At 35.7% G+C, this 19,278-nt stretch overlaps 1 protein-coding gene, 1 non-coding gene and 1 pseudogene across 13 annotated transcripts in view; all 3 read right to left on the reverse strand.

The window, feature by feature from the left end:
* NRG1 (neuregulin 1) overlaps positions 1-19,278 on the reverse strand; it is a 955,286-nt gene that overhangs the window by 111,875 nt on the left and 824,133 nt on the right. The window lies entirely within an intron of this gene.
* LOC118730351 lies at positions 8,749-10,424 on the reverse strand (annotated as a pseudogene).
* On the reverse strand, positions 18,687-18,790 carry LOC118731006. Its single transcript, XR_004991717.1, has one exon. It is a non-coding gene; the product is annotated as a U6 spliceosomal RNA (small nuclear RNA).

The raw sequence follows: 19,278 nt of genomic DNA on the forward strand, positions 1-19,278 counted from the left end.
CCCAGGGAGCAAAGGCTAATACTTCATTCTGAAATTAGCCTTCACTGTGACTCCACACTGCGGGGGTTTGAATTCCCTAGGCGAGGTAATGTATACCACATGTCCATGGCTATAACTGCACTGCAAGAGCTAAGAAGAGTTTTTTGTGTGTGTGTGAGAGAGCATGCCTTTTGGGGTTAGGTTTCAATAGTTTTACCTTAGATAGTTTCAATGCTAATTTTTTCCCCTTTTTTAGACAGCAGTCCTTAAGAGACCAAAAGAGATGCACTATCCTTAACAGAGATAGGCTCCCCTGAACTTGCCGATCATTGCACATCAATGCACACCGTTTGCATCTGGCCCTTTAACCTACGCTGTGCTGTGACTGGACGGTGAATGGTTTCCAAGGAAGCATGTTGCTCACCTATGTCAACAGGAGACTTAAAAATGCTCTCTAAATCTATATTATGTAACCATCATATGGAGCAATAACATTTAAGGCTTGAGTCCTGAGAAAATCCGCTTTAAGCACATTCAATTTTGTGTAGTGCAATCTTCACTGCTTCAGATTATTTTTCAGCTTTTAAGTGGGCATGGAATTAGAATATTATTATTTCTTTCAAAATGAAATTAGTCCATAATTATAGTTAGAAGAAGAATAACATCTTAAAATGTGTTTTCAGTAATATAGCTAACAGCCACAATTATTTAAATGCCCAAACCAATTTAAATAACCATGATTATGACTATGACAAGCTTATGAGCAAAATGAGCTATCCTATAGTTCACCTGTACATAACCTGCACTTATATCCCAGTAACTGGTGTCTTAAAATAATTCTTATGCTTAATTTCTAGCTTTAACTATTTGATTTGAAAGTAGTGAGAATTTTCTTAAGGATTCTATTCTAGCAATAGAAATGAAATTTCACTTCATTGAAAATCTATATTGAAGCATTTACAGTATTCATACTGAAAGGTATTAAGATTTTAATTATCAATATTCATGTAAATATTCAAAACCAATACAAGCAATGAATTGCTTATACTAAGTTAGGGTAATTTATAATTCCTTTAAATATCACTCAGGCTAAAAAGGTGGCACTTAACTCCTCAATTCTACCTCCAACCAATATTTCACTCAAGTATAATAGATTGGCATTTCATCCACAGACAAGGTCATCTAAATTTCAAAGACCAAAATGGGATTCAGATAGCCCAAGTCAAACAGGGAAAAAAATATCAATTATAGTAACCTGTAGTTAAGAAAAGTGGTCCTTAATTTGCCCAAATAACAACTACTCACCTCTCCTTAACCATTAGGATCAAACATACATATCAGACAAAGATATTAATAAGCACTAGCTGTAATATCAAAGATACTCAGCATTTAACAAAGGAAAACAACGTATCATACATAGGCTAGAACAAAACAGACAGACCTGTGGGCTGGCACAGCTGTGCTCTCTCCTGGACTACACTACTCAGACTGTGGCATGTGTCCATGGACCTGACCCCTATAGCATCTATAGAAGCTCAGATCAGCTTGCAGAAAGCCTGCATCCTATAACGTTGTTTCCTACCAAAATGGAAGGTGACTATAATGGAGGAAAGGGAGTAGGACAGCATGTAAAGAATAAAAGGAATTCTCCTTGAGTTCTGTCCTTGAGAATAGGAGCCAGAAGTTGCCTTTAACCCTTTATCAAATCCTCTTGAGCAATAATGATTTGAGGAAGGGTAGTGTATATGGGATCAGAATTCCTTTCAGATAAAACATGCCTGTTAGTAGGAAGAAATGCAAAGAGATATCAATATAACTCTTTAGACTTCAATCCTATTTCAATGACTCCTTAAAAATGAACAAGAGACAATTTTTTACTACCTTTTAAAAACCATATTACCACCTCCTTCATAACAACAAAAGTTACATTTTTTGAGCTCCATCTTTGTGCCAGGAACTCTACCTGGTTCTTAACATTCATTGTCTTTTTTTTTTTTTTTTATCATCACAAATCCTGTACAGTACCTATTAACAGACTGAGGCAGCTTAGGTCACTTGGCCGTGGACACAGAGCTATTTAAGGTACAGGATCAAGATCTGAGCAAGTCTGACTCATGCTATTTCTGATGAAAAATATTGCATCTCTTTTTTAATCAAAAGAACACATGTGATTATGTATTGCTTACCTATCACATCAATGGGAGAATAAGCAAACCAGAAAGTGAAACACTGAAATAGCCATGACCTCAATGTAACTAGTAAACAAACTTAAAGTCACCTGGTTTCCAAAATAATAGCCCTCTAAATTTTTGCCTGCTGATTTTCAGACATTGTAAGCATTAAACACAGGCCATTTAAATATTATCTATTTATAGTTTAGATGAAATGAACTCTTCAGCAGTCCCAGTTTGAGGATTTTCTTTGGAAAGCTATTTCAGTTCTGTATTGCTATGAGATAAACTGTCCAGAAATATCAACCATTGTATATTATCTTACTAGACTGCAGGTTTACTGGGTTCAGCTGAGTGGTTCTTCTGCTCCACTTGATGGCAGCTGGGGCTGAAACAGCTAGAGATGCAATTGGGCTGAAACATTGAAGATGGCTCACACACAACTGGCAGCTGATGCCAGATGTCAGCTGGGCGCCCAGCTGGGATTGGCAGACAGTGCACCCACATGTGGCCTCTCTAAGTGGCTGTGCTTCTCACAGTGTGGCAACTGGGTTCTGAGAGGAAGCATTCCTAGAGGGAGGAAGTGCAAGCTACCAGGCCTCCTAAAGTCTTGATCTGGAATCGACACAGGTTATTTCCACTGCATCCTACTGGTTAAGCAGTCACAGTGTCACTTGAGATTCAAGGATGGGACAAATACATCTTTATGGACGAGGGGCAAAGAATCAAATAATCTACCATAGAAGATAAGAGAGTAAATATTAGCACGTCAATCCAAGTCAAGAGCAGACAAAGTAATAAAGATAATTGACTTTTCAAAAACACTATTTCTGATTCACTTACATAATATTCCAGATTCTTTCTAAACCAGCTTCTCTGAAGAAAAAGTCCATTATATCATCAGATAAAAGATATTCAAATTCCTCTGCTACCTCAATTCAAACTAAGCTCTTTGGTTCTGCAAGAATTTTATGGATTCTATTATCAGAAGTATTTAGCATAGCTCCATCAGATGAAAGAGGCTGATAAAGCCATTTTGCTTTTGACCATATTATTCAAACTTCTTTTCTCTTTTTTATTTTTTCCCTAGTATTTTGGCTATTTCACTCTGAAAATATTTATCCCTGAAGAAGTTTATCCTTGCTCCTAAATTTTATGGCTGAAAAAGTAGAATTTACTTTGGGGTATCTAATGCCACAATGATAGCAGTAATTTTATTTTGGGATGACAATCTTTGGAGATGACTATGTAGAACTTACAATGATTTATTTGCTAATGAATTGTGAAATCATGATTTCACAAGAAACCTTCAGGAAGGACCTAAAGGTAACCTTAGAAATGTGCTGCTTCCAATGAGAAAGAGAGAGGACAGAGTATGCTAATGGATGATCCCTTTGCCTCTTCCCACCCATCTGAAAACTAACCTCCAGCCCAAGTCCCTGGAGCCCTTCTTGCTTCCAAGTCACAGACTCAGCATGTCCTAACCATTACATTATTGGGGCTTATCTTCACAGTTGGTGTTATTATTTAAATATGTCTTGTATATAGGACTGAAGAACACAATTCTTTGAAGGTCGGATCTATCAATACCTAGTTGTCCCAAACCTAGAGCTATGCTATTTCTTCAATACATTTTATTTGGTTTTATTTTCATTGAGATTGAATTATATAGATGATGCCACTTCTAATAAATTGGCAAGATATTTTTCATACCATCTGCCTATTTAAAATACCTTCTATAATCTCCCCCATTTCTTCAGATATTTTAATGTCCAGTCCCAATGCATCCTATAAAATTTTTCTGATTGATCCAAAATAAGCCTTCCATGATTGTATCTTGTTCTAGTGAAACTCAGTTACCCCAATTATGATTAACTCAATCATTACAGATCTTATCAGTGGATGAAAACTTGGGAATAACCCAGAATTTAACTGGTTTTTTTTTGTTTGTTTCTTGTTTCTTTTTTTTTCTTCTATAATTCTTCTCTCATTGGCTAACCAGAAAAGTTTTCTGAGGGTAAACCTAATCAATGTGGTCTTTGACATTCTACATTATACATAATTTTAAAGGGGTGAGATGAAACTCATTTCACTTTAGTGGACAGGTATTTTACTCCCTACTTTGAGGCTTAGTCAAGATTCTGATTATATCTTATTCTTACCCAGTGAAAATTTACTCAGAGAAGACAATTTGACTTAATTTTAAGAATTATTTTGTGCTGAAACCGGTTTGGCTCAGTGGATAGAGTATCCATTGGCTTGCAGACTGAAAGGTCTCAGGTTCGATTCTGGTCAAGGGCATGTACCTTGGTTGCAGACACATCCCCAGTAGGGGGTGTGCAGGAGGCAGTTGATCTCATCGATGTTTCTCTATCCCTCTCTCTTCCTCTCTGTAAAAAAATCAATAAAATACATATATTTTTTAAATTATTTTGTGAGACGCTGTTTTAAATGTTTGATATTGACTGTGGGTCTGTGCTCTCATTTTGTACAAAGATGACCAATTCACTCTAGCACATTGTGTTCTTTATGAGTTCAGATACCTTGTAGCACAAGATACAGTAAATGATCTAAAAGATGAGAATGTGAGAGTTTTATATAGGAAGATATTTTTATTAAATGTGATAGTTATGAAGAGTCTACTTTACTTGAGAGAACTTACTAATTTCTCATTCCCCATAAGTAAAATCATTGGTTATAAGCAGCTACTGTTTATTTTATTTTTAATTTTACAAGTCACTTTTCTTTTAAAATTATACTGGGCATGTTTTTGGAATGAGATGGAGATGGTGGTTGCATGACAATTGTGATAAATGGAATAAATTGTTAACATTAAGATGGATAATTTTATGTTAAGTGAATTCCAAGTCAATAATAAAAATTAACTGGATATGCATCATAGCTTCAGCTTCTCCCACACTTAATTTTAAAAGGAAAACATGTCCTATATGACTAGTTTTATGAGTGGACTGCACTAAAATAATGAGACTTTTTTATGTGTAAGCTGCCCTTCTACAAAATCTCAGTAGGCCACGTGGCATTAAATCCCTGACAATGATTAATTATGAACTCTGAAGTGATTGATGTTGCTGATGCAATACTGCATCTCAAGAAACTTCCAAGTACAAATAAAAAATAACAAAGTGATATGTCCTTGAGAGTTTCAATTCAAAACAGTTTTATGAAAAAATGAGGAAGGTTTATAACTATGCCATTTTAGATAGTTTAAATATTATTTCTCATTGTTCAACTCCATCCATTGCCTATTTAGGAATTACTAGAATTATGAGCAAAGGATGGAGGAAAGTGGCAGTATTTCTGAATTATCAGTATTTCCTCTACAGTGTGCTTTGTTATGAAACATGTGATAAACTTACCTCCAGAAAGCAAGTTCCATAAAGGCAAGAACTATGTCTGTTTCCATCACTATATCTCCACTACGTAGGACATGTCTGGCACACAGTAAGTACTGTTGAGTGAATGTATCAATATGGAAACTCAACTAAAGGGGGATGTGTAAATTATGTGAAAATGTCTTAAAGATATGGGTTCTTCAGTTAGAATTTTACTCATGTGAATAAATGCAAATAATGTTAAATTGCTCTGCGTGTTTGAATAACAGAAAGGAGAAAAATTGGAAGGAAAATTACCTTTATAGTAACTATTCTGATGTTGTATAAATGGATGGCCTTTTATAATATTGACTAGAGCAATATATGTATTAGTTACATTAAACAAATACAGTTGCTTTGTTTCATTAATATTCACAACTATAAGTTAAGTTCACAGCACAAGGCAGCACAACTTAGAGAGAATTTGTCTGTTTATTTTACCCTCAAGACATACAGCAAATGTACAAGGAGTAATTTGGACTTTTGTGTGCATGTATATGTATAATCTCATTTAAATAAAGGCTGTACTTTGATGCAGAAAAAGAAATGAAAAATAAAGGAAAACTGCCTCTGATAATCAATGCTAGTTTAATACAAATTCCATAAAGTTTTTAAAATGGAAGGAATTGAACTTGATTTATACTCAGGCATTAGCTATTCCTTTAGAGTTCAATTGCTTGTCAGCTGAGTCTATAAACTGGTCCCCAAATTAATCCAGAAATGCAGTGCATAGTACAGCATATCACTATTACAAATGCTTTTAGTAGAAATGTGTTAGTCTGATTTACATTTTCCTTAGAGGCTACACAGTTCTCTCTACCTTTTGTTGAAAAAATAAAAATATAAGGCTGCACCAAAGGGAAAAAATGGAGGAGTACATTTCCAGTCTCCAGCACTGATTTGGCATTCTGAGTGAGTCATCCAACCTACAATACTATTGTAAGGGCACAGCCTTTTGATGCTCAGAGACATGAAGAATCTATTTAAAATCCAATGGCAACCTCATATTTTTCTGCTATTTCCCAGTCCAAAGGATGGAAACTTTTTCTGCATTGTTATACTTTTAATTCCTTTAAAAATACAAATGTGAAAGCTGAAAGATAAAAATATCATATGATTTGACCTCCAATTCAAACCTTCCTATCAGAATTACTTAAGAATGACTGTTTAGCTGAAACCGGTTTGGCTCAATGGTAGGGCATCGGTCTGCGGACTGAAAGGTCCCAGGTTCGATTCCGATCAAGGGCATATATGTTGGTTGCGGGCATATCCCCAGTAGGGGGTGTGGAGGAGGCAGCTGGTCAATGTTTCTCTCTCATTGACATTTCTAACTCTCTCTCTCTCTCACTTCCTCTCTATAAAAAAATCAATAAAATATATTTTTTTAAAAAGAATGACTGTTTATTTCCTTTCCTTTCTATTTCAGAAATTATTTGAAAATAAAGAATTTAGATTCAACACAAAGATTCAACACAAAAACTATAATCTCAAAAACAATTAATTTTTTTCACTGACTGAATGTTGGAGGTAAATAGAATAGGTCTTACCCATAAATTTTATTTTATACAAAAAGAAAAAGTGTCCCAGAGGGTAAAAATAATATTCCTGGAGCCACATGAACATTATTTCAGAATCATGAGTATAATTCATGTCTATTGCTCCTCCCCTTTCAATTCATTTCTACAAAAGAAAGCTCTTTGTTTACATTCCGCCAATTAGATAGAAAGGAATAGTAGAGTGGCCAGTTTAGATTTTCTCTCACTACTACCATGGATTATGTCTGTAGATATATCTCACTTTCTTTTTTCCATTGATCTTTAGAGAGAGAGTAGGAGGAAGGAGGGAGACAGAGAGAGAAACATCTATGTGAAAAGACGCATTTACTAGCTGTGTCCTGCACACGCACCATGGGGCCATGGATGGAGCCTGCAATCAAGGTATGTGCCCTTGACTGGGAATTGAACCCATCATGCATCTGTCTCAGGGCGGACACTCTAACTACTGGGACTAGATATATCTCACTTTGACCTTTTACTGTGACTGTCTATTTGAAAGTTTATTTTACTTAATGCTACCATGACTGCTTTTGGTCACAATACTGCAGAACATTCGGACCTTTTTCCTGAATGTTATTCAGAGACTAATATTCACATTTGAAGTCAGTTATTCAACAACATTTCATCACAGTGAGGGGACACACAGATTGTGGGCTGTTGAGCCCCATAACTTTCATTGAGAACAGGTTGGAGATCAGAAATTAAACAATTGAAACATTACAGTGAGCTTTATGCTTATATGGGAATGAATGGGATAAAGAGACTCTAGTGGATGGGAGGGAGCACAAGTCCAGGACAGTTAACCCGAAATAGAAATCAGCCTCACATCATTGCAGAGGTTCAAAAATACACAGCATCAGGAATTGCTAATACCTGAGAATTGGTGAGTCAAGGTGCCTTCTTCTTTTAATTTGGAGAAATAGAAGACTGGCACAGGAAGGAGGGATTGTCAGGAATAGAAAAAGAAAGCTGCTGATGACTGGGTTCTGCTCTGAAATATCATGACTAGAAAATGCCAGGTCCAAATATGATGACTCACTTCAGAGGAACCTATATTCTATTTGTTAGCCTAATCCTTCACATATATATTCTCTTAGAGAATATAATAAAATAAATAGATCATGAATACTGGGATATTTGGGGGGGAAATGCACTCAGGAGTGCAACTTACTTAAAATTGCATGAAACATAAAAAAGGTTGATGGATAGCTAATATGTGATAAAACAAAATGTCAAGTGTAAAATCTAGGTAGTGGGCTTAAGTTGTTTACTATACAATTCATATAACTTTTCTGTGTGTTTAAAAGTTCTATAATAATATGCTGATAAACCTTTTGAAAAACAATTTTTCATGGCTATTTCTGGTCACCATACAGGGCAGAGAACCCATCTTAATCTACTGTAGTAAGTTTTATTATTAAAAACTCCTTAGCCAATGTCCCTCCCCACAAAATACACCAATTCCACATTTAACAACCTGCACAAGGTTACATCTCTTCCACCCTCCACTACATGCCCCATCCCCACCCATCTTCTCCTACTACTCTTACTTTAAGAAACTGACTTTTGTTTTGTTATGTTTTTTGAGACTTTGGATACTTTTAGAGTTTAATTTGCAGACAAAATTTTTAAAACAAATTATTTTTAACCAAACCATATCTTGAAAACTGTTTATATAGAAAACCCTGGGAAAAAAATGAACTGTTCATTGTGGAAGGCCTTAAATTACATTATTACAGTAGAAAATACAGGAGGTAGAAGATAACTGAAAATGCTAATGCAACATTAGATTCAAATCTACAGCTCCTGTAGCTCCTTAAAACATGGTTTTAGAAACTAAACCCAACATTTTCAGTAACCATAGAAACAGTTAAAATAAAATTTGCCATGAAAGCCCTTATATCATGCTTGACATAGGGAGGTAGGAAGATGTAAGAACCAGGACACATGAGACATGACATATTATCTACAACTCTCATTTGCTTTACTGAGGGTGTAGTTTCAAAATTCAGTCACCTTCTCCAGCTTCAGACTCAGATTCCTCTTCAGCATTTTTGAGCCACTCCACAAACTTTTCCACTTGTTCAAGGAAGACACCTTTCCCCTTTGCAACACGTGCATCTTGGTACCACTTCTGAATGGGCTCCTCACTCAGGACTTCAGCTTTATAAAAAAGCACCACTGTTTTCTGGAAGGTTTCATGAAGTGAATGTTATCATAACAATACTCCTGAGTCTTCAGTAACAGAGTCAGTTCAGCCTAACCTTGAGTAGTGAAGGCAGCAAGGAGAGGGCTGTATTGCTTCAAGTGTTTGTTGGCTTCCTCTGCTACAAGCTCCTCTTTGTTGTTCCATTTCATGGTGCTCATTATAGTGGACCAGATAAATCCAATGACAATTGGTTCTGGGATGTTGTTGTTTTTTTTATCTCCTCATTGGCATACAAAATTATATCTTTAAATAGATCACCATGGGACATCTGTTCTTGAAACTCTTTCTGGAGTTCTTTACAAGCTCCTATGGTTTGCTGATTCCGAACATATTCCGAAAGCTCTTTTAAACCTGCCTTAGTGAAATACTTTGTGAAGTAATCAACGCTTTGTTTATTGGCAGGAAAAAATTCTATCAGTCTGTTATCCATGCTGACTTTCCAAAAACTTGAAGCTACTGTATTGATGTGTTTTTTCTCTTCTCATTTTTCTATGACTTAAAGTGCTTTACAGCAAAAGCTGCTAAAACCCCTTCTTTAACCAAGTTCTCATTATAAAGGCTATTAGGAATGGATGCACTGTTTCGTTAGTCAGAAGAACACCAGTCAACATAGCTAATTTGTTCCTCTCCAACTTCGAAAAACCCTTTCAGAACAGCAACAGCTTTTTCACTTCATCTTCAAAAGCTTTCTCCAGGTATTTGTAGCACCTGGTTAACTTGTTTAAAAAAAAAACAAAAAACGAGCAAATGCTTGCATGGTCTCTAGGTCTTCTTGTGATAACACACAGACATCTGTACGCATCATGTCATCGCCAGTGTACCACCTGGGACCAGCATTCCCCCAGCCACCACAACGTCAAAGAGTGTTTCTGTGTATCGGCAATAACTAAGTTTTGCTTCAGAAGCATCATGAAACTACTACTGCTTCCAAATCAGTACCAGTTTCACTTAAGCCTTGAATAATATAATCTTGAAACTGAGTAGTGTCAAACCTCTCTTTTTCATCTCTTTTTCTCATTTTAAAACGCTGGCCTGATAGCATTGGCTTTTGCTGCTTTTGATTATTCATAAAAGACCCCCGAATTTAAGGCAAAGAGAAAAGGGCCAGAAATTCCAGATATGGAGACGGTGGTCTGATGATCCCTTCTCAGCAACTGGAACTCAAGACATTGACTTTTAAGATGAATGTTAATATTATATTAAGAATATAAGATCCATATAATCAGAACCATTATCAAATGACAGTGAAGTATCTTGATATGATAAACCATTAGTTGCCTCAGAAAATCTAAGACCTTTTCCTGATCCCTCCCTCCATACCATTTATTTATTGAGAAGGGATTTTTTTAATGCTATACTTTAATCATTAGGGGACACACCTATGAACAATGTGACGAGGAAACTTGTAAAATTCACACTACTAACAAAATCAGAAAGGTTAGACAGTAAGCTTCGTTCTGTTGGAAAAAAAACAGAATATTTTTATTGTTAATGTCATCCCCATCTTGACAATATCTTTTCCAATGGTCAACTGGTCTGGGGACACAATAAGGCCAAAGGTTCTGATGTAGATAGAGGTTGAGCTTTTCCACAGCTGTTCTTCCCACCCAGCTATGCCTACAGATATCTTATAAAACTAGTAAATATTTATGATGCAGTACAAAGCCCCTCTAAAAGCATCTGTATTTAACTAAATCACGATACTGACAGCAATAGGCCTGCGGAGTAATTTAACCTACCAGAAAAAATACTTCTTTTACATATCACTGCAGTGCAGAGTTTCAACCAGATGCTTCTTTCTGCCCCCATATACCTCTCATAAGAAGGAAAGCTTAATTGAAATGGTTCAGAAGGCTTTCAAACAGCCTTCTCAAATGAAACATAAATCTTCAGAAGTGTTTCTCAAAAATTCTTCTTTGAGGCTTTGCTATCACTGTCACTGGAGGTCAGACAACTCATTTTTAGGTTAAGTCCTCTTCACCCAAGATTAAATACCTGATTTCAGCCCCACCCCCTTTTTTTTTGCCACCCTGACTTTCCAAATGTTTACTGCAGTCTATACTGATCAATATCAAAGTCATCCAAAAGGATCCCCTCATTCTTCCCTTTAACCTACAAAAGACTCCAAGGAAAAAAAATGTGAGTGAGTATATCAAAAGTTAAATTATTGTTAACCATTCACACCCTGAAAGCCAAAGGATCTACTGTGATCAATACTATCTCACACTGTCAGAATGGCTATCATCAACAAATCAACAAACGACAAGTGCTGGCAAAGATATGGAGAAAAAGGAACCCTCTAACACTGCTGGTGGGAATGCAAGACAGTATGGCATTTCCTCAAAAAATTAAAAATGGCCAAAACCGGTTTGGCTCAGCCGATAGAGCATCTGTCTGCAGACTGAAAGATCCCAGGTTCAATTCTGGTCAAGGGCATGGACATTGGTTGCGGGCACATCCCCAGTGGGGAGTGTGCAGGAGGCAGCTGGTCGATGTTTCTCTCTCATCGATGTTTCTAGCTAACTCTCTCCCTTCTTCTCTGTAAAAAAATCAATAAAATATATATTTAAAGAAAAAAAAAGTTAAAAATGGAACTCCCATTTGACCCAGTAATATCACTTCTTGGGACTATGTCCCAAGAAACCAGAAACACCAATCAGAAAGGATATATGCACCCCTATCTTCATAGCAGCACAATTTACAATAACTAAAATTTGGAAACAACTTAAGTGCCCATCAGCAGATGAGTGGATTAAAAAACCGTGGTAAAACTACACAATGGAATACTATGCCACTATAAAAAAGAAGGAACATTTACCATTTGTAACAACATGGATGGAACTGGAGAGCATTATGCTAAGTGAAATAAGCCAGCCAGAGAAAGATAAATATCACAAGATCTCACTAATATAATGATCAACATAAACTAATGAATAAAAACAGATCCAGAGACAAATGTCAGGGGAGGGGTGGGGTTAGAGAGCAATCAAAGGACTTGTATTCATGCATATTAGCATAACCAATGGACACAGACACTGCCATGGTGGGGGCTTGTGTGGGGTGGGAATGGCTGGGGGTGGGGGTCAATCGGAGAAAAAGGAGACATGGAAAACTTTAGACAATAAATAAATTAAGAAAAAGAAATATTATACTTAAGCAATTTTCCAGGGTACCTAAGCATTTGGTGATGCAAAAGAACAGCAGGTAGATATTTCTGAAATTTAAAAGAGAGATAAAAGTGCAATGAAAAGGCAACACTTTTTTAGGCATCTCAGGCTCAGAGTTAGCTGTACTTCTAGAATCAGGTGGTTTTAAAATAACCCCCATGGCTGTCTGAATAGGTACAAAATAATTACTCCAGTGGTAAATAGTTGTGAAAAAATCAAGACTAAATGCTTGAGTTGTCCACCTCAAAATGAAATGGTATTATTGAAATTCAGCCAGCATGCAGCAACTGATTTGTAAATTTGCTGCTCAGCATTTAAACGAACTTCATCTCACATTCTGGCAGGTAAAATATACAAATCCCCAGGATGGCCTGCTTCTCAAAAGTAGTAGATTTCATATTTAAGGTCACTGTCATATATATAATAAAAATAGCCACTATTTCTAAAGACTCAAGATATATGTTAATTTATCTAGCTTTCCATCCACATGCATAAAAAAATGTTTACTAAGTGGCTACTTATCTCACAGACATTGTGCTAGGGCTTATAGATTTGATAGCAGGAAGATAAAAGAAGTTCCATTCTATAGTCTCTTTTCTGTCTGAAGTACTAAGTAAGGCCATCTGCTGAGAGGAAGGCATGAATCAAATTTTGAGAGTGGTAAGATCTGAGTCATTTTGGAAAGTAGAAGAGAGGAATGACTGTGAAAAACAGAGCAGGTTGGACATTGTGGCAAGTAGAATAGTTATATCAGTCCTTCCTTCTTTATAATCTCCCCTACCAGCACCTTGTTTTTCTTCTTGAGAATTATACTGTAAAAGTATACCAATGGAAGTCTTTAAAAAGAAAAAAAGGTCATTGACAACATAAAAATGAGATAGAAGGTATCAGGGATAAATATTGATGAAAGACAAGACTTGGGGTGGTGAAAACATAATACAATAGACAGACAATGTATTGTATTATATAATTGTATACCTGAATCCTATATAATTTTATTAACCAATGTACTCCAATAAATTCAATAAAAATGTTGTTGTTGTTTGTTTTTTTTTTTTAGCTCTCCAGTACTTGGGCCCAAACAAGACTGAAGTTGGGAAGAGAGGAAGAAGAGAAGAGAACAAGAACAATTATGATGATAGTAATGCATAGGCTCACATATACAACACAATTTCTATTTCAGAAACTTTTACATCTCAGAACAGTGCACCTTCTTGCAACACTAGAATTTAATCTCTAACAATAGATGGCCCACTTCATTATGATGTGAGGCTTACCTCTGGCCATGATAAAAACCAACCCATTTAATGATGTTGACAGTAAGTACATGAATCAAAAAACTTGAAGTTACTACACAGTATGATGTCTTTCTGCTGTAGATTTATCCTACTATGAACAAGATGAGGAGGAAAGACATGCCCTAAACCCAGAGTTGAGTGGAAAAATTTAATTTCTTTTCAAATTTTTTAGATAAATTAAATCAATATCTGGAAACACTGTAAATTAGAGCAAGTTAAAAATTATAATGGAAAGAGAAGTCTGGCCATTGATGAGTTAATGTTTTGTCTGTCACTTATTTCCCATGTAGTTTTTTAAAACATATGACTTAATTCTCAATTTTTCCACATCAGTTTTAGTTTATCTTCTCCATGCTTCCTTTGGTAACTTTACTCATTCATTCATTCATTCAATAATTATTCAATAAGAATCTATTAAGTACCAGGCCAAAACAAGGCAGAGAAAAAGAGAGATACTACAGTGAGTCCTTGCTTCCATGGTTACAAATTCTAATGGAGGACTTAGTTTTCCTAATGCCAGTCTGGCACAAATGCAAATTCTTTCAAAGTGAGAGCCCATAGTCTTATAATTAATTTTGTTTATGTGGAAGACATACTGTGGAGTGACTTTAAAAAATGAGCCTGTCAGAAAACACTGTTTATTGTATATGCATGTCTAAGTGTCTGAGATTTTTCCTTCACTCGGGATCCAGTTATGAAAATGTTTTCCTCTGATAGTGTTTTGTTTTGACTAGTGATAGAAGAAGAATGCAGAGATTCAGTTCCAGAGGGACCATGCCTAGTCTAGAGGCCTCTGGAAATGTTGGACAGCCAGAAGCATAAAACAAATTCCATCTATTTCCATCCTCAGTAACCATCAAAACAAAACTCACTAAAACAGACAAGGCTAGCGTAGTAATTTGACAGTTGGTTTATTTTCTTAAAAAGTTATTGGTTTGATTGCCTTTGTTGGGGAGGTTAAAATAAATAAATCAAATCAAATATTAATGTATTTCAGTGTTATCTTTATAGTGAATTGAAGACTTCTTTTTTGTCGGTGATGCCAATGCAATTTTAAAGTATAGTTAATCAAATTTCCTGAATTGTTAAGGAAATGTTTTAATTTCACAGACATTTTGACCTTTCAAAACAAACAAACAAAAAATACATTGTGGTCAAAATCAAAAGAAAAAATTATATTACATACATACAAATATAGACCTGATGATTTAATTTATAATTGGTTGCTTATAGAAACTAGTTTAATCAATGAAGAAGTTCAACATGAGTCAAAGAAATAAGGATTAGTTATTTGACAGAATTCGTTTGGTAACTACTTTGTATCTGCAAAATCACTGACATGGTAAAAGCTAAAGATGTTTTTAAGTTTTACAATTTAAGTTAAAAGCCACAATCTTCATAAATACATGAAATGTGCTGTTGATGGTAATTAAAAGAAATCCATAATAAAATAATCAGAATTAACATTGCTTGTCCAGTTAGAAACATGATTTTTCCTTCTTTCAATTAAATTTGATGAAAGTATGAAAGGGTCTAGTAACCTGCTTCTCATTCAACATCTAAATCAATTTGAATTTTTTATCCTTACGACATAATTTTCATATCAAACACTGTCATAATGTGACTGCCCAGTGATGGCTTTCATGCCATCAATCTCCCCGGGGTGTTAGGTATTTAACTCATATCCCACCATTGTTCTAAGGAAAAGTGTGCACACTCCCAAAAAGTCAATAAACTCCGTGCAAACTAAAAGACATTTTAAAAATAAGGAGTAAACTAGATCTAATTATGGACAATAGAGATTCAAAAGATCCTAGTTTAACATGATGATCATTTTTCCATGTTGAATTAAGCATGCAGTTCAGTCAGCAAAGATATTCTTTTTATATATCTTGTTTATGTCTACCCCAAATATCATAAGCATTCCATTAGCATTAACCCAGTGATTAATGCATATATGACGGAGTCAGGTCCTAATCAGTGATAATAACTGCCTACAACTATTTCCCTAATCGTTCATCTCCCAACTCTTTTTCCTCTGACTAACAAAGACATGCCTACCAAAGTCTAAGGGTTCATGTAGTTACAGGAAACCAGATGCATTATTTAGAAGGATGCAGAGGCTAGAATGTTCGGCTATGCCGCTTACCCTAGCAGTAGTAGACTCTAAGCTATTGGCAATAGGAGCCTTGCCAGTGCATTAGAAGATGAGATGGAAGGGATGCCTGCCAAATAAAATAGCTAAGTAATAACAAATGTTAAAGAGCCTTGGGGGTTGGAGGGAGTCCTAGCTCACAGCCCAAGACAATTCAGATCACCAAGCTTCCGCATCGATGCAGAAAGGAGAGGCATAATCCCAATTAATTCTTTGCGTCTTCACCATCTTGACTGCTCGCTTTTTAATTACAGTTATGCATTCTTTTTTTTTTTTAAGTCACTATAGTATCTGTATAGAAATGGGAAAATTACAACTGGTATAAAATAGGTGTGGTACACACTGTCATATTTCAAGTTCAAGTATAATTAGCTGTGTATTTGTATTGCCTACCCTGTTTAGAAATTCATATCACTGTTCTGGTGATACAGAACAAATGGGTAGTTTTGCCATTTGATTTCAAAGAAAAGGAAATGCATTCACAAAAAAGTCACAATTTCTTATTCTTTGTGTGCTCAAAAAGGATCTATTGCTTCAAACAGATATCTGTCATGGCTTTAAGTAGATTTTGAGATAGTGTCATTCAAGTTTCATCTTATGTTTAATCATTGTCAGTCACTTGGAATGTACACCACAGTACAACAAAAGGCTGCATGCAGCAGCGGTTGAGTGCTATCTTCACTGGAAACTGACAAAAGAAGTCAAACTAAACACACACAAGAAAGAGAACTTACTGCAGGAATTATTAAAATCAAATAATCTGTCATATCAATCTGGAATTTAAACAAAAATCTATGGTTGTTATTCTGTATGTCAAAATTTAAGATCCATCAAAATCAAGGAAGAAGTAGCTGATGTTATGTATCATATATTCTATTTATTCTTTTTTTTTAATAACCTGAGTTCCAGATATTTAATACATACACCTTTTATCTGCCATAACATGCTCTGCCTTCTCCCTCCATCTCCAAAGTGTGTGTACTAGAGGATGAAGGTGGAGACGTTCATAGTATTTCTTCAAAATTATCCAAGTACCAAGCAAGCAATTTATTTATATAAATATATAATCATTCTAGTTTTTATGCCTTTTATCATAGCAAATATGTGTATATATTTTTGTACCTTACTCAGGAACCTTGACTCATAAAACTGACTTGGTCTAAGTAAACTCGTTAGGGGAAAAGATCATTGTCAAACTTAGCTGTAATGATCACCTGCCCTTTCAGGAGAATAAAGCAAGACTGAGGTCATAAGAGGAGCCCTCTGAGGGTTTTCCTTTCATGCTCTACTTCTATTATCAGTGGGTGAAAAGAACTCAGGACATGAAGTCAGAGGTGCTGGAGTGAAACCCTGCTTCTACCAACTCCCACTATATAAGCTTGATAAATATTAAATTGTCTCAGCCCCTCAGTTTTCCCACCTGTAAAATGGGATTGTTTTATTTCATCTATTCGCAGATGAAAATACCTGACACATAGTAAGGTGCTCAATAAAATATGATTTACTTTATTATAATGATTATCCTTAGTAATAATAAAAGAAAACTCAACCTTATTAATGCTATGGTGACATTCATTCCCTTATTCCCAAATAAGTGACTGACTTTTCAGCACCACAGGGTGGAACAGCGACCAACCAGTTAATATGGGTGTTTGGGGGTATTTTGTAATAATCCCATCTAAAGTGAAACAGTCTTGTAAATCACCACATAAATAAACTTTTATTATAAAATGAAGAAAACTTCCAGATAGAAAAGCCAGCAATTTTTAAAATAGAAGCATACGGTGTGTGAAGTACTTCTCAAATTGTTTTAAAATCTCTAATAAATATTATTTAAGGTTGTTTTTGTTTTTTTTTAACTCTGTTTTGAAAATATTTAAATATTTGTTTCCATGATTTAAGATTTAGGTGGGCTTTTTTACAAGGATATATGTCTACAACTTTTTAAAAATGGTGGTAGCCTCACTATAAAATAATCACCTCATTATTAATATCTATTTAACAAATACTCTCTAGGAACCTGGGTGATGATATGTTAGGGCTGTGGTCGGCAATCTGTGGCTCTTGAGCCACATGTGGCTCTTTGGCCTCTTGAGTGTGGCTCCTCCACAAAATGCCATGGGCTGGGAAGGTCTATTTTGAGGAAGTGGCCTTAGAAGAAGTTTAAGTTAAAAAAATTTGGCTCTCAAAAGAAACTTCAATTGTTGTCCTGTTGATATTTGGCTCTGTTAACTAATGAGTTTGCAGACCACTGTGTTAGGGGAAGGAAGACACAAGACACAAACTAGTCCTTCCCTCTAGGCCTTACATTCTAATTTGGGAACCAATGTGCACACCAGTGACCACAGGAAGTGCCAAGCTTGCTGTGAACCAGAGCATGGGAGCACCAAGACAGTGCTGCCCTGGAGTGCAGCACCATCTAACATCTCAGCATAACACTGAAATAACAAAGAGCTTGTTTCACTCCTTGTTTAGGCAAAAAACGATTTTATCACTCCAGAAAATCATTTTAATAAAATATACCAATATCTACACTTCAATTCAAAACGGGGAAGATGGATTGCCTGGAGAAGAGAATTTGTATGCACATATGCATCACCCATGGACATAGACAATCGGGTGATGATAGTATGGGGCATGGGTGTGGAGGCAAGCTGGAGGAGATCAATGAGGGGGAAAGGGAGACCTATGTAATATTTTCAATAATAATAATTTTAAAAATAAATCAAAATAAAAAGGAAGGAAGGACCTGTGACATTTTATTTTATTTTCATTTGCTCATTTTCCGTGTCATATCTGTGCAAGGGCCATGCTAATCTTCTCTGTATTGTTCCAATTTCAGTATCATTCCAATTTCAGTATACGTGCTGCCAAAGCCAGCACAGACCTGCAACATTTTAAAACTGAATAAAATTATAGTGGACTCTATTTCTCATGAAGTCTCTCTCTCCACCAGAGCTTCTATTAGACTTACTCCTCAGCGTGCTTTTTACTGAAAACATCACAGCCCATGGGGGGGGAAAAAAAAAGGCAGAAAGTTTTCTGTAATACTCGTTTCTGTACTGTAGTGGATGTTATGTTTCATTTTTATTTATTTTTTCACGAGGCTGAACAGTTTTAAATCTCAGCCCCCTTTACCTGTGCAGTAAAAAGGGGTTTAAAGATCCCAATAAATCCCTTATGTGAGTCGCCTACTTCCTTCCTGTAGCTTATCTTGCTTTCACACACACAGTCTCATTTGCACACATAAGGTAATTCTCTTGCCCCCATAATCTGTTTATCCTACAGCCCACTCAAGGACTCTTTGTATGGTTTATTTTTGCACAGATAACTTGAGGAAAATCTGAACAA

Source organism: Pipistrellus kuhlii, unplaced genomic scaffold (assembly GCF_014108245.1).
Source record: "Pipistrellus kuhlii isolate mPipKuh1 unplaced genomic scaffold, mPipKuh1.p scaffold_m20_p_3, whole genome shotgun sequence".
Lineage (NCBI taxonomy): Eukaryota > Metazoa > Chordata > Mammalia > Chiroptera > Vespertilionidae > Pipistrellus > Pipistrellus kuhlii.